Source organism: Camelus dromedarius, chromosome 7 (assembly GCF_036321535.1).
Source record: "Camelus dromedarius isolate mCamDro1 chromosome 7, mCamDro1.pat, whole genome shotgun sequence".
Classification (NCBI taxonomy): domain Eukaryota; kingdom Metazoa; phylum Chordata; class Mammalia; order Artiodactyla; family Camelidae; genus Camelus; species Camelus dromedarius.
The window spans coordinates 42393598-42413993 of NC_087442.1; positions in this window are offsets into that span (position 1 = coordinate 42393598).

Here is a 20396-nt window from a genome sequence, read left to right on the forward strand (position 1 = left end):
TCCCATTCTCCCCAGACTTACCCCACCACTCTCCCTTCCCAGCCCGCAGGACCCCCATTATCCAGACTCTGCATCCTTTACTCCTTTTGAGCTCATGCTGCATTGTTGAGCCCTCGGTGTCCACTCTCCAGTGTAGCTCCTCCTGCTGAAATCTGGCTTAGTTTCAAAGCCCAACACAATTCAGCCACCTTCGCTGAAGTCTTTCTCATTCCTCCAGTAGAATGTACTTTCTCCCTTCTCTGAACATCCCCAGCCCTTGGTTTGAGCCTCTGTTATAGTCTCTGTTGCCTTCTTGCTGGTTAAGCAGATGTATATCCTGCCCTTCTGATGGTCTCATGTCAGGCATGCTGAGACAGCAGTGGCAGAAATCAGAGGGAAGAGGAGGGAGGCAGGACCAAAGAGGCCCATGCAGAGCCAGAAGCTGTCACCAAGGATATGGCTTGCTCTGGAAATGGCAAGTGAGGGAGGCAGGTCTTTGTACCTAAATCCAAATATGATTTTCAGTGGGTATGAGGAAGCCTGAGCTCTTCCTAGGAGGGAGCATCAGGATCCAGGAGGAGCCAGCCTTGGAGGTGGAAGGACTGGCAGGTGGACTCTCCTGGCATTGGCAAAATCAAATCAGGTAGCTCAGTAATTGGGTGGCAGAGCAGCACCAACCAGGACCTCAAACTGGGAAGCTGGAGAGGGTTAAGCAGGATGTCAGCCAGGGAGGCCTAGGTCAAGGACAAGCCTCTCCCCCAGCAGAGGATAGTAGGAATTAATCAGGAACACAAACCAAAAAGCCAGGCAAACCAGCTGGGCACATGTGGTGGGATCAGGAGAAAAGATGACGCCTGGAGGCTAAGGCTGTGTGGGCAGGTGCCCCAGGCTCACTAATGCCACTCATGTTTATTGAGCACAAACTCTGAGCCAGGGATACAAGCATGTGTTCATCACCCATCTCTTGTCACCCAGAGGAACAGAACCATAGGATGTGTATACGTACAGAGAGAAAGATTTATTATATGGAATCAGCTCACACAATTATGGAGGCTGGCAAGTCCAAAGTCTGCACAGTGGGCTGGCAGACTGGAGACTCCGAAGGGCCAATATTCCAGTCTGAGTCCAAAGGCAGTCTGCTGTAGAATTGTCTCTTGCTCAAAGTTCTATTTTTTGTTGTTGTTCTAGTCAGGCCTTCAACTGACTGGATGAAGCCCACCCATCCAATTACGGAGGGCAATTTTTTACTCAAATTCCACTGATTTAAATGTTAATCTCACCTAAAAACACACTCAAAGAAATACCCAGAATAATGTTTAACCGAATATCTGGTGTCTCACCCAAGCTGACACAGAAAATTAACCATCAAAAGGACTAAACAGGAAAAGTCGCAACTAACTACAGGACCTGGAAGACTAATGATAGCCTTATACTGGAATGAAGATGCAGGTCCTGATATGATTCCTGCCATGGTCAGGAGAGACTTGGCCCAGTGCTGGTGGGGTTGGACCTGAAGATGGCTATAAGGGATGGCCTTGGTGTCCTTCTCTGCAAAATGGGGACACACAAATGACTAATACAGTGGGCACATAGGGAGCACTTAGTAAATGATAACTATTATAACTAGTGTCCGGTTTGACGGTGGATTTCTGCTGACAATAGACATAAACAGCAACTGCCACAATTAATTACACTTTGGCTGGCTGCAGCTAAAACCCAGGAAAGAGTCTGGCCTTCTCAAACAGGTGGCACAAACGTATCATATAGGGATATTCACTGCAGCACTGGTGGTAAGAATGAAAAACTGCAATTAACCTAAGTTGATATGGGCACCAAAATGACTAAATGAAAGCAAGTTGTAGAAAAGAATGATCTTGTTTTTGAAAAAAAAAAAAAAAAAAAGCAAGTGTATGTCAGGTTCATTTACACACACATACAAAGTTTTAGATGCGTAGACAGATATCTAGATTCCCATGTAACATAACAATAGTTGTGACCGCTGAGGAAACCTTATACACTTTTGTATCATTTGAATTAGTTGACAAGATAGTGTCAGTCGATCAATAAGTAAATAAATGAATAATTGTTCCAATGTGTGGGGGTAATTTTCCCACACCACCAAGTAATTCTCCAACACCAGCTCCTAGAGTTCAACTCAGATCTGACACTGTCAACCTGGAGACAGCGTCAGGTCCCACAGGTTAAGGGCTCAGTTCTACAAGACTACCCCTACCCTTCAGATACCAACTGCAAGTCCAGATTGTTACTTGTGCTCTTGTGTTACTTGTGTGTAACCCACTGGCTATACATTGGAGATTCCAGCTACCTACCTCCTTGAGTTTAATTTATTTGCCAGAGTGGCTCACAGAAAATTAAAAAGAGGAGAAATTTAATAGGGAGAAAAGACAATAGCTTGTTTAAATAATCATTTCTTTGCTTACTTACAAAGCTGAACATTTTCTACATGCTGGTCATTAGACAGATTTTCACACAGCCTCCAGTCCTGTGACTGGGACAAGGAGTTGGATGCATGGTGTGAAAGGATTTCAGTGTAAAATGGCACTTGAGGGTAGGAAACAGAGAATATGGAGGATGCATGCACCCTCCAGAAGAATGAACTTAGTTTCTGAAGACTGATTTCCTGGAAAGACCTGACTGACGGAAGACCTAGAGTGATCTCCTGATCAATGAACATCTGGCAAGAATCTCTCCCATCCTCAAGCCAATGAACTTACTGCTTGGGCTCTGGCTGGACCTCCCTCTCTTTGCACTCTTTACCCATGAATACAGCCAGTCCGAAACCTTCAAAGGTAACTTGCTATAGTTTGCATTTTCCAAATGGCATTCCTTCTACTGTTCTTGAATAAATTCACTTTCTGGTAATTCCAGCTTGCCTCAGTTTACCTCTTTATTTAGGTTGACACTGAGATCACATCTTTAGTAAAAGACTTTTAGATAAAGAAAATAGGATGAAGCCCTCTGTTTATTCTTGCTATCATGTACTATAATAACACTATTTCATTTGTGTGTTTGAGCTGGATTATAGCATTTTGAATGCCAATATTGAACTCATAAAAAAGCAGCTGTTCTTTTGAGCTGTTTATTCTCTTATTAACAAGATTGCCTGATTTTTATATTAAAACTATATTTATTTTATTTCACTTTTATTGCCAAGGTAAATTAAATGAGTATTTTTCTTTGCATTTATTTAAAATTTATTTTTGAACACTTGTGCATAAGATATAAAATCCAGTTAACATTAATCAGGTCCACATTTCTCAAATTCTTATTTGCAATAGCATTAAGTTAAATATGTATGTATATGTGTTTATTTTGGACTGTTTCCATAAGGTTTTAAAAAGTGAGAAAGGCAAAACTGGATATTTATATCAGTCCTCTTATTGACTCATAGAAGTTCCAACACACTATACAATTCCTGTTCATCTTCAACAACCATGCAAATATTTGTGTCAAACAGCCTAATCAGAAGGCGTCTAGATATTTATTAGGTCTTCGTATATTTTTACATATGGCAAAGTTAGGAAACCAAAGACAGCAGTCTCTCTACATTAAAATGCTTGAGGGTTGACTTGATAAAGGCAGAATAATTCTTCCCTCTTGATTATTGTTACAGTGCTTTTAAAGAATGTTTTATTGCTTTTTTTCTTGTAGTAAAATGAAACTGTAATCATACGCTACTTTGTTTCTCTATTGGGTTTTAGTTAACTGTGCCAGCTTGGAAGTGAGGGCCCAGATTTTCAACTGGCCTCAAAAATGATGCCTGTGAATTGGGCCAGTCAACCATTATATTTGCGAGGGCCGGCAGCACCAACCCAAATAGATAAGGTTCACGATAGGCCTGCTTGCTAAACAGATACTGTACAAACATGTGGAATTGGACAAGCTGCAAGTAATTCTGACTAGACTAGCAAATTAGATCTCTGCTCCGAATTAAAAAAAAAAAGATTGGTGAGGGAAGGTGGGGGAGCAGCCCTGTATTCTGCCATCATCTTGTGAAATAGCATAACAGCTTTCCCTTTCTTTCAAGTTTGATTTTTATAGTAATTTAATCACCATAATTGGTGGGCAAAGAAGAGGGTGATTTCTGTAATTCTTGTGAGTCCAAAGCCAAACACATGTGGTTTTCTGCTCTCCTAACGTGATTTTCCACATTGGTCTTTAAAGGTGGTGCTTTAGAGCCTGCTTTCTGCATTAGAAAGAGGGGCTGGCTCTCCACGGAAGATGAAAGGTCGTGCCTTCCTTACAAATTTCTTAGCAGGATGATCAAGGCCCTTCCTGCCTCTCTTAGCCCCAGCCCACCCACTCAAATCCCAGCTGTCTGGGGCTTTGGAAGAGGCACAAAAACATTCTGGCTCTCAGCGTCTTCATCTATAAAATGAGGGGATTGGATTCAACATCTAAGATCTCTTCCAACTCTAAATTCTCCATGGTTTAGATAATTATATTCTATATAGTTGGATTTTTTTTAAATTAAACATTAAAAAAACACTAAGTTCACTGTAAATTTTGATCTTCCTAGGTATGAGTCAATCAAACTGAGACAGATTTTCAACTAGTGATATTAACTAAAGGAAATCATACATGATATGTTTTTTTCTAAGATAATTTGACATTAGTGTTTCTTCTCAGTAGGAGCTAAAATCAATCCCCCCAACCCTCAAATTATTAATGAAATGCTTAATGTGATGTGAAATAAGCAGCTTTTTATTTGCTGCTTCAAAACTAGAGGATTGATATTTTATGTGATATATAGGGGTATTATAATTTAACACTTCATTTAGCTTAAATAATTTCCAACTTAAATAATATCCACATTTAGCTTAAATGATATACCACTTTTATTATAAAAGATTAAAATTTCTAATTCATTCGGATACGCTGAGTTTATTTTTAAAATTTCCAACCCAATCACATTATTTTCTGAAGCAATTTCAAAAAAAAAGTTAAATCAAAGGTGTAACTCCATTCAGTCATTTTTCCTGTTTACCAAACCTCCAAGGGATTTTATCTCAAGGTGAAATTTTTTAAGAATAAACACCAAATCCAAAGAAGTTTTTTAAAAATTTTACTGAAAAATAGTTACAAATATAATTGTATATATTTAAGGTATACAATGTGATAAATTTGATATGCATATACATTGTAGAATAACTACCAAGCTCAAGATAGTTAATACATTCATCACTTCATATAGTTAACATAGTTAACTTTTTTTTTTTTTAAGAAAATGTGTCTTGACAATTGTTTCTGTCACATTAGGTGGTAATTCTAGAACCCCAATCACATCACAACAACCTCACTCATCCTCTTTTAGAGAATACAAAACAAACCCTAGCACAACAAAAATTCATCTCAAGGCTGTATCTTCTAGAAATCAGAATGCTTTCTTTTCTTCTAGAGTACAGAGTACCTTTAGACAATAGAGATCTTATTGAAATGTAGATCTTGATTCAGCAGTTCTGGAGTTGGACCTCAGTCTTAATTTCTAACTTACTACTCAAAGCCTCCAAGCCAGTAGCATCAGCTTCTCCTGGGAGTTTGTTGAAAATGCAGAATCTCGGACCCAGCCCAGATTATTAGGGGATTACTGACCAATTATTAAAGGCTTTGGTCAATTCTGAATTCTGCTAGAGTGAGTGGGTTCTTGCCCTCATGTACTTTAAAAGCCGAAAGTCTCTTTCTGACAGTTTGACCACCATCCAAGGACAGCTGAAGCAACTGGTTCTCTGATGTCAGGCCAACATGGACTGTTCCAAATCAAAAGGGAAGTTTAACCAACTTTTCTCCTAGGGGCAGTGTTCTCAAATCTGTGCACACCTTAGAATCACCTGGTGAGCCTTTTAAAACGACCAAAACTTAGACCGTGCTCCAGATGAATTAAATCAGAATCTCTAGAGCAATGGTTCTGAACTTCCGTAATCATCTGAATCACTGAAGGGCTTTTTAAAACACTGGTTGCTGGGCCCCAAACCCAGTCTCTGATTCCATATGTCTAGGGCAGGGCCTGAGAACCTGCATTTTTAACAAGTTCCCAGGTTATGCTAATGCTGTTTGTCTCCAGACCACACTTAGAACCACAGCTCAAGAAGTCAGCCCTGAGTATCAGTATTTTTCAAAGGCTCTTAAAGAGATTCTAATGTGCAGTTGAGTTTGAAAACCACTGTCCTAGAGAAAGATGCGATGAGTATTAAAAAATGAGATTAGTTCCCTATACATTTTGTGAAATCTGTTTCATCATATTAAATCACTCACTGATACTCAACCAATTTTGGCACAGACTATCCACAGTTCCAAAAATTCTTGGCAAAATAAAATGTTCAGTGGGTTTTTTCTTCTAATGTGGGTCTTTTCACTACAAGTATATGAACCCCTCTAAAGCAGGGACTATGTCCTAATATACCTTTTTACCCCTAGGTACCAACAACCCCAGGGCCTGGCACAAGAGACATATTCAATAACCGTTTACAGAATTGAATCTTATCTGTCATCCACCAGGCACCCAGTCCCCTGGAGATGGGCATACACAGTCAAGAAAAGGACACAATTGCCTGAAATTTTCATTTTTCATCAAAAGCATACAAATGTAATCAAAACTTCTGAATGTTGCCACAAATATTAGACAAGCAAATTATATTCTCACAGCCTGTGCAGTCAGCATGTAAACATGATATCCTCAGTGGGAGCCAAAGCTTGAGAGCCAGCATTAGGTGGGGAAGGTGGGGAGCATAGTTAAGCAGTCCCCTTCGAGGTAATGGAGAGTCAGAGGTTGAGGAAAGGGAGCAGCCCTTTCTGCATGACTGAAATGAAACACCTAACGTTTAAAAAAAAAAAGCAGTTAAAAAAAAACAAAATGGTTAAGGAATATGACAGAGATCAAAAAGGCAACATAGAAAAAAAAAAAAAGACAACACATTACATGAAAATGGACCTGTGGAGATTAGAAATCAATGCATATTTACATTTAACTATTGAAGTCTTAATGATATAGATTCTGAGCTGATTCTTATAATACATACTATGCAAATTCAATTTTGAGATAACTTTGATATCAATCAAACATATTATCCAATATGTGTATTAGTCTACTCTAGCTCCTAAACTTTGGTAACACAATGTTGCAGGATTGCAAAATATATCTATTTAATATGCAGTAGATGTTAATCAAATATGTATTTTTTGGTTCAAATTGCACAATGAATGCTAGTGAATAACTCTCCCCCAGGACTTCCAGTGGCAAGAGCAGAAAACATCCATTATTTCTCTATTCTTTTGAAGACAATAAGAAAAGGATATTAGCAGCCCTGTCCAATAGAACGTTTAGTGATGATGGAAACATTCTCTACCTGTACTGAAGAATATGGTAGCCTCTAGTCACATGGGTAATTGAAATGTGGCTAGTGTGACAGAGGGCCTGAATTTTTAATTTATTCTATTTTAATGAATTTGAATTTGAATTTAAACAGCTACATGCAATTAAGCATCTACCATTCTACACATCCTTGTATAAAAAGAAAACAGAACTGTGCCAGAGCATAAAAGCTATAGCTACTTTCCCAGCAAACAAGCTTGTAACCATGTTCAAAATCTGCCTCTTACTACTTGCATTTACTAGATCAAAAAGAAGACAAATCTGAAAAATACTCCAGTTAATTTCATATCAAATAACAACACAAAGATGTCCCATGTGAAATCCACACGCTTTGAAAGGCCACAGACTCCCTCACTTTTATAAACAGTCCCTAAGAAAAAGCAATCACAATGGGCAGCAGCTTTTGTGTTTATAAATCCCAGTTCTTAGGAGGAAGGGAAAAGTGCTCTTTTAAAGCCCAGATCTCTTTACAGACTTCCAATTGTGCCACCCAGTGGCAACATGCTTGGTTGAATTTCTGACTCCAATGGGATTTTCTGGCGGGGAAGAATCCTGCCTGATCAGGATGCTGAGCATTGCAGGCTAATTAATGGGGGAATGATGATGGCATGTGTGATCTGTTCTTCCATTCACACTGTAATTTTGTCACATTTATTTCCATCTTAAGTCAATCAATGCTTTGTTTTGTAGCCTTTCTTAAGAAGAAATACAAAAATAGCAATGATTCAAGATTCTCTCTGAATTCCCTCAGCCTGAAGTGTTTACATTGCAAGAAATTTATTTCCCACTGGACAGCCAAATGCAAAAGGATGAAACTGGACTGTTTTCTTTTACTATATGCAAACATAAACTCAAAATGGATTAAAGACTTACGTGTAAGACCTGAAACCATAAGACTCCTAGAAGAGAACATAGGCAGTAATCTCCTTGGTGTATCTTAGCAATATTTTTTTTGGATATGTCTCATTAGGCACGGGCCACAAAAAGCAAAAATAAACATTTGGGAATACATCGAACTTAAAAGCTTTTGCACAATGAAGAAAACCACCGATAAAATGAAAAGGCAACCTACAGAGTAGAAGAAGATATATGCAAATGTTAAATCCAGTAAGAAGTTGATATTCAAAATATGTTTTTAAAAACTTCTACAACTCAATATCAAAAAGCAATCCAAATAAAAAATGGGCAGAAGACCTGAATAAACATTTTTCCAAAGAAGACACAGATGGCCAACAGGCACATGAAAAGTGCTCAACATCATTAATCATCAAGGAAATGCAAATCAAAACAGTGAGATACCACCTCACACCTGTAATTCGCATCAAAAAGATAACAAATAACAAGTGTTGGTGAGGATGTGGAGAAAAGGGAACCTTCCTACGCTGTTGGTGGGAATGTAAATTGGTGCAGCCACTATGGAAAACAGTATGAAGGTTACTCAAAAAACTAAAATTAGAACTACCACATAATTCATTAATTCCTCTTCTGGGTATTTATCCAAAGAAAACAAAAACACTAATTAGAAAAGAAATATGTACTTTTGTATTCATTGCAGCATTATATACAATAACCAAGATACAGAAGCAACTGGAATTTTCATCTGTAGATGAGTGAGTAAAGACGATATGGTATACACACATACACACACACACACACACACAATGGAATATTACTCAGTCATTTAAAAAGAATGAAATCTTGCCATTTGGGGCAACATGGATAGACCTAGAGGATATTATGCTGAGGGAAGTAAGTCAGACAGAGAAAAACAAATACCATATGATTTCACTTACATGTAGAATCTAGAAAGCAAAACAAATGAACAAACAAAACAAATCAGAAACCAACTCATAGATACGAAGAACAAACTGGTGGTTGCCAGAGGGCAGGAAATGGGGGGGATAGACAAAATCTGTGAAAGGCTTTAAGAGGTACAAACTTCCAGCTATAAAATGAATAAATCACAGGGATGGAATGTACACATAGGGAATATAGTCATTAATATTGTAACAATTTTGTATGGTGACAGGTGGTAACTGGTCTTGTGGTGATCATGTACATAAATATCAAATCACTATGTTGTATATCTGAAACTAATATAGTATTGTATGTTAATTATAACTCGATAAAAAAAGAAATTTGTTTCCCACTCATCAAATTTTATCTGAAGGTATTGGATGGGTCTTTGTCTTTGACTAAGAATTTTTAAAAATACAGTGCTTAGTGAGCCAGAATCATTTGGTAACATCTTTTTCTTAGGGTTTAAAAACACTTCAACATAAAATTAAATGCAGATGTATAATTTGAGAGTTCATAAATCATCAGCTTATGTATCTTTATATTTACGCTAATCTTAAGTATTTCAAAAGCCGCTGGTCTCTGGCTGTTAGTCTCTGGTTATTGTATAGAAATGCAACTGATTTCTGTATATTAATTTTATATCCTGCAACTTTACTGAATTCACCGATGAGCTCTAGTAGTTTCTGGTGGTGTCTTTAGGATTTTCTATGTATAGTACAAAGTCATCTGCAAACAGTGACAGTTTTGCTTCTTTTTTTTTCTTTTTTTCCAATTTGGATTCCTTTCATTGGTTTTTCTTCTCTGATTGCTGTGGCTAGGACTTCCAAAACTACGTTGAATAAAAGTGGTGAGAGTGGGCATCCTTGTCTTATTCCTGATTTTAGAGGAAATGCTTTCAGCTTTTCACTGTTGTGTATAATGTTGGCTATAGGTTTGTCATATGTGGGCTTTATTATGTTGTGGTATGTTCCCTCCGTGCCCACATTCTGGAGAGTTTTTATCAAGAATGGATGTTGAATTTTATCAAAAGCTTGTTTGCATCTATTGAGAAGATCGTATGGTTTTTACTCTTCAGTTTGTTAATGTGGTGTAACACATTAATGGATTTGTGGATATTGAAAAATCCTTGCATCCCTGGGATAAATCCCACTCCATCATGGGGTATGATCTTTTTAATGTGTTGTTGGATTCGGTTTGCTAGTATTTTGTTGAGGATTTTTGCAAGTATGTTCATCAGTGATATTGGCCTGTAATTTTCTTTTTTTTGTGGTGTCTTTGTCCTGGTTTTGGTATCAGGGTGATGCTGGCCTCATCTGGCTATTATAGTTAATCTCTGGTAACAAATTTGAATGACATTCTAGTCTTGCGTTTTACTTAAAATACATTGTTATAGAATTGCATATAAGATTAGTTGGTTGTTTTCAATTTAGAGTTTCCCCAAGTGGGAAAAAATGCTCAATATGAAATACAACTAAGCTCCTTATAGATGCAGATTTCAAGAAGCAAATGTCTGGTAGCAAAAATTTAGAGTAACTGGAAATAGTCAGCACCATGAAGCATTCGTTGTCATTGTAAGGTAGGCAGATGGCACACCCCCAGTTTTCATGACTCAAGGGAGCCTGAGTCTGTACTAAGGTTAGCAGAGAATCTTGTTGGAGCACAAGATCTCACCAAATGTAACTCCAGGGGACATTTTAAAGTGACAGGGCTGCAGACCTTCCCTGGACAAATGCAGAGCAAGAATGAGCATAAACATAAGAAAATAATATGAATTTAACATTGGCCCAGTTGGCATGGGTTTACACTTTTGTTGGCAGTTTTAGCAGAAAGATAAAGACTGGCTGAACACAGGAAGCCTTAAAAAACTTCCAGCGTGGAGCGGAAAGAGCTGCATTTGTACACTCAGATTTGTGCTATGTAAGTAAGGCCAAGGCTTCTGTTACCTCCTAAGGATTTCTGAGTCCTCCTCAGAAGGGATCGGCTTCAGAACCTTCAGAGTCTCCTAGGACCTGTTTTCAGGACACAGTGGGAACTCGGCAAAATTTTTTCTCGACACTAGGAATCAATTCTTATATGACTCAACCACTTATTGTCTGAGTAGTTTGGGGCAGGCCACTTATATTCTAAGCAGATCTGAACTTTTCATCAGATTAGCTGAATAGTTCATGACTCCACAGAAGGTACAAACTATTATACAAGGTTCTTTGGCCCCTGGGACAACGCTGGGAAAGTAGAAGAGGAAGATTTTTGCCATGTGTGAGACTATGTGCCAATTTGGAGGTTAGGTAAAGAGGCACGTATTACCAGAAGCAAGAAATGAGGAGGTGGATTCAGTAGTGAAGGCTCCCCTGAACCATCCAGGATGCCCTCCACTCTGCACATTGGACAAACTTCTCTCAAAGTACTTATCTTACAGCCTAGTGATTGGTGATTTACTCCTCTGTCTCCACCAAAGGAAAAAAAAAAAGTCTTATCTCAATCATATTCTTATTCCCCAAATCTAAGATAACACCTATACATAGGATGAATGAATGTTTGTTAAATCATTAATGTTACACAGAGCCCTTCATCTGGAGTCTCAAATAGCACCATCATTTGAAAACTCACTGTCTCACCTGAGGGTATATTCTTTATTCAGAATTAATTAGGAGTAATTTGTAAACAGGATAAAACATTCCGAATTTTGTAACTAAGTAGAAATATAGTTGGAATATTCTAGTGATATTGATGTGGCTGAGTCAGAGAAAAACAGTGCAGCTATTAAAGAGAATTCCTGAGAAAAACATAAAAGATCTAGCACAAAAGAAGGAAAGAAAAGAAGGGAAAGAGGAAATAAAGAAGGAAAAGAGAGGAGGAGGAAAGAAGGAAGGGGAGAAAAGCAAAACAATCTCATTTATGGACTTCAGTTTTTTAAATCCTGAATATAATATTAACATATAGAATCCAGCAGCACTTTTAAGAATAAAGCTGGAGAACTCACACTTTCTGACTTCAAAATTTACTACAAAGCTACAGTAATCAAAATAGTGTAGTATTGGTATAAAGAAAGACATATAGGTCAGTGGAATCGAACAGAGAGCTCAGTAATGAACATTCCCATATCTGGTCAGGTGATTCTTGATAAGGGTCCCAAGACCATTCAATGGGGAAATTACTGTCTTTTCGACAGATGGTCCTGGGAAAACGGGATATCTGCATGCAAAAGAATAAAGTTAACCTTTACCTAACAGACATATGCAAAAATTAACTCAAAAGGGATCAAAGACCTGAATGCAAAATCTTAAACTGTAAAGTTCATAGAAGAAAACATAGAACAAATGCTTCATGACACTGGATTTGGCAGTCATTTCTTGGATATAACACCAAAGGCACAGTAACAAAAGGAAAAATAGACTAATTGGACTTCATGAAAATTTAAGAGTTTTATGCATCAAAGACATTATCAACAGGGAAAAAGACAACACACAGAATGGGAGAAAATATTCCCAAGTCATATATCTAATAAACAGTTAACATCTAGAATATGTAGAGAACTTTTAAAACTCAACAACAAAAAAACAAATAATGTGATTTTAAAATGGGCAAAGGAGTTGAATAGACATTTCTCCAAAGAAAATTACAAATGGCCAATATGCACATGAAAAGATGTTCAACATCGCTAATTATGCAAATCAAACTGCTGTGAGATACCACCTCACATCCATTATGTCTACTATTAAAAAAAATAGAAAACAGCAAGTGTTAGCCAGGATGCAGAATAATTGGAACTCTTGTACATTGTTGCTGAGAATGTAAAATTGTACAGCTACTAGCATGGCAATGCCTAGAAAAATTAAAAATAGACTTACCATGTGATCCAGAAATTCTACTTGCAGGTATATAGTCAAAAGAATTGAAATCAGGGTCTTGAAAAGATACTTGTACACCCATATTCATAGCAGCATTATTCAAAATAGCCAAAAGGTAGAAGCCACCCCAATGTCCATTGATAGATGAACAAACAAGCAAAGCATGGTAAATATATACCATGGTACATTATTCAACCTTAAAAAGAAGGAAAATTCTGACACATGCTACAACATGGATGTACCTTGAAGATACTATGCCAAGTGAAATAAGCCAGTCAGTCACAAAAAAGATAAATACTGTATGATTCCACTTATATGTGACACTTAGAGTAGTCAAAATCAAGACAAAAAGTAGAATGATGGTGTACAGAGGCTGAGGTTGGGGGTGGGCAGGGTGCTGAGTGGGGAGTTACCATTTAATGGGTACAGAGTTTCAGTTTTACAAGATGAGGAGGGTTCTGGAGATGGTTGATGCTGATGGTCACAGAACATTACAGATGTGTTTAATATCACCAAACTGTACTTTGAAAGAATTGCATCATAACCTAGGAGGAGTTAATTTAAGAAATGTAGGAATGATTCAGTATTAGGCAATCTAATAACTTAATTCACCATATTTTTAGACCAAAAGGGAAAATTCATACGCTCATTTTTGTAGATGCTGAAAAGATGTTTGATAAACCTCAATACCCACTGTTTTTTATTGTGGTAAAATATATACAACATAAAATTTACCATTTTAACTATTTTTAAGTGTATAGTTCAGTGGCATTAAGTACATTCATATAGTTGTGCAATCATCACCACGATCCATTTCTAGAACTTTTTCATCTTCCCCAAATAAAACACTGTACCAATTAAACAATAACTTCACATTCCCTCTCCCCTCACAACCACCATTCTGCTTTCTGTCTCTATGAATCTGACTACCCTAGGTACCCCAAATAAATAGAATCATACAGTATTTGTCTTTTTGTGACCAGCTTATTTCACAGTATAATGTCTTCAAGATGCATCTATGTTCCAGCATGTGTCAGGATTTCCTTCCTTTTTAAGGCTGAACAATATTCCATCACATGTGTATACCACATTTTGCCTATCCACTCATCTGTTGATGGACAGTTAGGTTGCTTCCATCTTTTGGTTATTGTGAGTAAAGCTGCTCTGAACATGGGTATATAAATATCTGTTCAAGTTCTTGCTTTCAATTCTTTTGAGTATATACCCAGAAGTGAAATTGCTGGATCATATGGTAATTATATGTTTAATTTTTTAAAAATCAATATCCATTCTTCATCCAATTTTATAAACCCTTTTAATTAAAAGGAAATAGAATAGATGACCACTTCCTAATATGACAAAATATTCCATATCAACTCAGAAGCCAGCATTATGCTTAATGGGGAAAGTAAAAATATTTATTTCAATACCAGGACCAAGATGAAGATCACTATTGTCATATAATACTGTTTTGGAGCTGCTCACCTACACACTTTGACAAGAGAAAGAAATACGAGGTATGAATACTGGAAAGAATGAGATCAGAGTATCATTATTTGCAGATGATATAGAACATGTGCCTGGAAAACCCAAGAGAATAAGCTGAAACACACAAAAAGAGAACTCAAAAAGTTAGCTGGATACAGCTATTAGTAACTTTCATATATACAAACAGCCACCAATTTGAAAAATATAATTGCACAGGATGTAGAAGGGAAGAAAAAGATGAAACATGAGGACATGAAACACAAAACAAGATTCAAGCACAATTATAATAAGAGGAATATAAAATAAAACAAGACTCACCGTTCCTTCTATATCAAATTGTCCCTCATCTGTTCATGCGTCCATCTCTTCATTTATTCAATAAACATATGTTGCATGCCTCCTATGTGTTGTTAGTGCATCCTGTGTGAGGCTCTGGAGCAAAGAGCTGTGGACTGAGTGACAGGACACCTGGTTCTATCTAGATCTAGTTCTCCTACCCTCCCTACAAAAAAATCAAAAAAATCATTGAGATACAATTTTCCCTTCTCAGATTGGCAAAAATCAAAGGACTGATATATTAACATACTATGTTAGAGTGGATGTGGAGAAATAGACATTCATATACATTGTTGGTGGAAAAGTACAGTAATACAGCCCCTGTGGAGGGCAACTTGGCAATGTTGATCAAAATTAAAAATTTATCCTACTTTTTGACTCAGTGATTCCAATTCTAGTAAGTTATCCCTGGCAATATACTAGCACATAAGAAAGGTGACATTTATGCACAGTTAACCACTGCACATTGTTTGTAGTAATGAAACAGGAAACAAAAGCCATCGATAGGGCACTAGTTAAATAAATTACAGTACCTCCACACAATAGGATACTTGGGAGGCATTTAAGAGAACAGGATGATATTACTTAGTATGTAGCATGATAACTATAGTTAACAAGTCAATATTGCATATTTGAAAGTTGCTAAGAAAGTAGATCTTAAAAGTCATCATCACAAGAACAAAAATATGTGTTAACTGTGTATGGTAACGGACGTTAACTAAATTTGTTGTGGTGATCATTTTAATAATATATACATATATCAAATCATTATGTTATATACTTTAGGTTAATAGAAGGTTGTATGTCAATTATATCTCAGTTGAAAAAAAAAGAACCAGGCCGGGTAGGGGAGCATTTTTCTTTGTGTAATTATGCAAGAATCTCCAAGAAACATTATTATTTGGAAAACACAATCAGAACAATTAATGTGCCACCCTTTATGTTTTTTTATAGAGAGAGAAAACACATAATATATATGTTTTTGCTTTTAAATGCATTTAATATCCCTGGAAGGACATACAGGAAACCAGAGAGAGGGGAGTCCTTTAGGGCTGGAGATGGTACCCACGGGACTGGGGTGGGAGAGACACACTTTACTTCATACCCTTTGTACTTTTCTGGCTTTGCAACATATGACTATATTACTTACTTCTGAGTTAGTTTTTAAGAGGTATCTACCTCGATACTGACCTAAATTATAAAGAAAACTTGTATCCATATTTAATTGCTAAGGCAGCAGTTTTAGGTTAAAGAAATTCTTCTAGTTGACTTTTTCCAAACTGTTGTCAAGACAACCTTTCCTTTCTCCACAACATTGAGAGAATTAGGTGTTAACCTGGCATCTGGACAGAAATAGCTGCTTACTTCCAAGCATGGATGGGTCAGGAAGGCTGCACAGTTACTGTTCTTATAGATTCATATAACACCTTGTAAATACTTCTTGTCCAGTGGGGGCTCAATAAATGTTGCTGACTCATCTGTCACAGAGAAGCAGTATTAACTCAGAAAGACTAACCGAAGTCATTTAATCGGAAAGTCAATTTCGTTTTCCTTGTCATGGGGAAAATACTTCTGCTAACTCAAGAAATGCGCCGAGGTGATTATATTGTGCCCAGGAATCAAATGGGAAGCCAGGAGTTAAAATGGTGTGAACAAAACAGATGCAAATCAATTTGTTTTGCATTACAGTTGGCAGTGTTGAGCACACTTGGCCACATATGGAAGTCATGTTTACTATTTCAAGAACATAGCATCACTTTACAGGGCTTAATATTCAAAGACCCACATTGTTATTGCTTTTTTGCAACTTTCGAGCAATTTCTAGGCCAAGATTTGGCATCAGGGTTACTAAAACCCTAGAATAATTCCAGACTTGCTCACCTCCCCCTGTATGTTACTTCTTATGGTCCTAAGAGCATGATTGTATCAGATATTAATCTGCAACTCAACCACCAAGTGGATTTTATTGAAGCTGCTGTAATTCCACCACCAGAAAACATGACAAATAGCCAGCATGTCACTGAAGATTTATGTTTGGTTTTGAAACCCATTATCTTTTAGGAAATATTACATAGTATGATTCACTGAGTGGTAGCAGTCTCATATAACCCAAGGTTTCTCTGTATCGATTTCACAAAGCTGTTATTACAAGCTCGAGTGTCTATGCTTTGCTAGGCTCACACAATTAAAACTGCAATCAGCTTCAGGGATCATTAGTAAGAAGTGCATGTTCCCTGCAGTACTAAGACACTCAGACTGAACTCCCACATGCTGGGAGTAACACAGTCTACATTTCCCCACTCTGTTTAAGGCAAATTCAAGGGGAAATGTGTTGCTTTGACTACATTGACCAAACAACTGGTTGGCATGCTGCTTTTCATTGCTGGTAAATGAAATGGAGCCGTTTCAAATCTACACAATATTGAGCCTAAAGAAGCCTTAAAAGTCCTCGAGTTCAAAACTCTCACTCAACATGAACTGGGGCTCAAAGAAAGACAGTGGCTGTAAACCAACCCTCTGTCCCTCTGCCATGTCTAGCAGCTCTGCTTTTGCGCCCTGTGATGAGGATATGAAGCAGAAAGGAGGCAATTCAAGGCACCATGAACACAATAGATGATAGATAGATAGATAGATAGATACATAGATAGATAGATAGATAGAGCGAAGCCATGGTACTGTCAACCTTTCCTTTCCATTTCACTTGGGGAAATCCTCTTGACTGGGAGACAGTTTTAAACACTCTGGATGATGGGAAGGTCAGTGTTTTGCAATTGCAATGAGATGGAGAGGGAAGTGGAGGAAGATAGCGTGGCAGTGAATGCTCCAAGTCACCTTTAGGGACCATTTCAATAGCTTGCAGTTAATCCCAGTACTGCAACCAAGGTGCAAATCCTTTGTATCATTATGCTAAGGTCCTGGGTTCCTGTTCCATTGTCACATAAATTTTATGAGTTTTGAAATCTATCCTTCATTCTTTGCCCTCACTTTACTAGACCTCACTTCAGCATTAGGCACAGCTGACCAGTCTCTCCTGCTTGAAATACGTTCCCCAAGGGTTGTTCCTTGACCCTACAATCTACAAATTTCCCTTGACCTCATGGGCAATTCCTTCTCAATCAGATTTTATCTCTCTCCCTGATTTCTTCCTTCCTCTAGTCTGCTTTCCCCACTTAATGAATGATAAGTATCTAACATGTCCATGAAATAACTTATAATTTATCTTTCTCCACTGCAGAACTTACCTCACCTCACACCCTATTCTTTCACCAACCTTAGTAAATTCATTATCTTCTACTCAGCTCCTCAAACCAAAAACCTAGCAATCATCCACAATTCTTCTGTTCCCCTCACATCCTACCCCATATCCAGCCATCAGTAAATCCCATTGCATTTACCTAAAGTACATCTTGAAGCTATTGCACCTCACTGCTACTGCCTTTGTCTAATCCTGTCTTTTCTCAGACTAGATTGTGAGCCTTCATTCCTGCTCATCGTTGTTCTCCACAGAACAGCAGAGGAATCTGTAAAAATGTAAGCCAGATCATGTCACTCCCCTGCTTAGAACACGAGTGGTTTCCCGTTACTCTTAGAATAAAATCTAAATGCCTTCCTCTGACGCACAAAGCCCAGCAAGATCTGGTCCCACATGGTTCTGTCCCCTCTCCTGCTCATTCTCTGGCCTCCAGCCACACCCACACCCTTTCTGCTCCTAAGGGAAGCCAACTCATCCCTGTCTAAGGCCTTTTCCTGCTGTTCCCTCTACCTGAAAAATACATCCTTCTCTCCCTCACAGAGCCATGTCTTTGTCATTAACTCATAGCTCAAAGCTGCTTCCTCAGAGAGGTCTTCTCTCACTATCACATTACAGTATTTTATTTTCTTCAGAGCAATTTTATAATCTGGAATTGTTTTGCCCATTTATTTCATATGCCCTCTCTCTAGTAGAATGCAAGCTCCATGAAGGCAGGAAACTTTATGTATCTTTATATATATCTGAGTATAAAAGCTGTAAAACTATACACTGATTTTTTTTTATCTTTTGTTTTTTTTAACATTTTTTATTGATTTATAATCATTTTGCTATGTTGTGTCAAATTCCAGTGTAGAGCACAATTTTTCAGTCATACATGAACATATATATATATTCATTGTCACATTCCTTTCTCTGTGAGCTACCATAAGATCTTGTATATATTTCCCTGTGCTATACAGTATAATCTTGTTTATCTATTCTACAATTTTGAAATCCCAGTCTATCTATTCCCACCCCCCACCCCCTTGGCAACCACAAGTCTGTATTCTATGTCTATGAGTCTATTTCTGTTCTGTATTTATGCTTTGTGGGGTTTTTTTTTGTTTTTGTTTTTTTTTTTTTAGATTCTACATATAAGCGATCTCATATGGTATTTTTCTTTCTCTTTCTGGCTTACTTCACTTAGAATGACATTCTCCAGGAGCATCCATGTTGCTGCAAATGGCGTTATGTTGTCTGTTTTTATGGCTGAGTAGTATTCCATTGTATAAATATACCACATCTTCTTTATCCAGTCATCTGTTGATGGACATTTAGGCTGTTTCCCTGTCTTGGCTATTGTAAATAATGCTGCTATGAACATTGGGGTGCAGGTGTCATCCTGAAGTAGGGTTCCTTCTGGATATAAGCCCAGGAGCTTAACTATAAGACAAGATACAATAAACCTCCTACAGGAAAATATAGGCAAAACATTATCTGACATACATCTCAAAAATTTTCTCCTAGAAGAAATAAAAGCAAGAATAAACAAATGGGACCTAATGGAACTTACAAGCTCCTGCACAGCAAAGGAAACCATAAGTAAAACAAAAAGACAACCTGTGGAATGGGAAAAAATTTTTGCAAATGAAACCGACAAAGTCTTGATCTCCAGAATATATAAGCAGCTCATACGACTCAATAAGAAGAAAATAAACAACCCAATCCAAAAATGGGCAGAAGACCTAAACAAGCAGTTCTCCAAGGAAGATATACAAATGATCAATAGGCACATGAAAAAATGCTCAATATCACTAATTATCAGAGAAATGCAAATCAAAACTACAATGAGGTATCACCTCACACCAGTCAGAATGGCCATCATTCAAAAGTCCACAAATGACAAATGCTGGAGAGGCTGTGGAGAAAAGAGAACCCTCCTACACTGCTGGTGGGAATGCAGTTTAGTACAGCCACTGTGGAAAACAGTATGGAGACTCCTCAAAAGACTAGGAATAAACTTACCATATATACACTGATTTTTATTCATACCATTGGTCTGGAACCCCAGTCACTCTCTGGAGTTAGTGGGGGATATCTTATGATGAGTACTTTTTATCTTTTGACTGAGGTTAAGAATAAGTCATCACTGATTCTATAGTATACGCATAAAGGACGAAAAGAGAAGGTCCCACAATTTGAGGCAGAGCTTAGGTTTGGGGATTGTATATGTCAGAGAGGGGAGATTGAGCAATATTTGAGAATTTACAGTGATGGGGAATATAATAGCTGAAATGTTAATTCCTGGAGATCAAATATGATG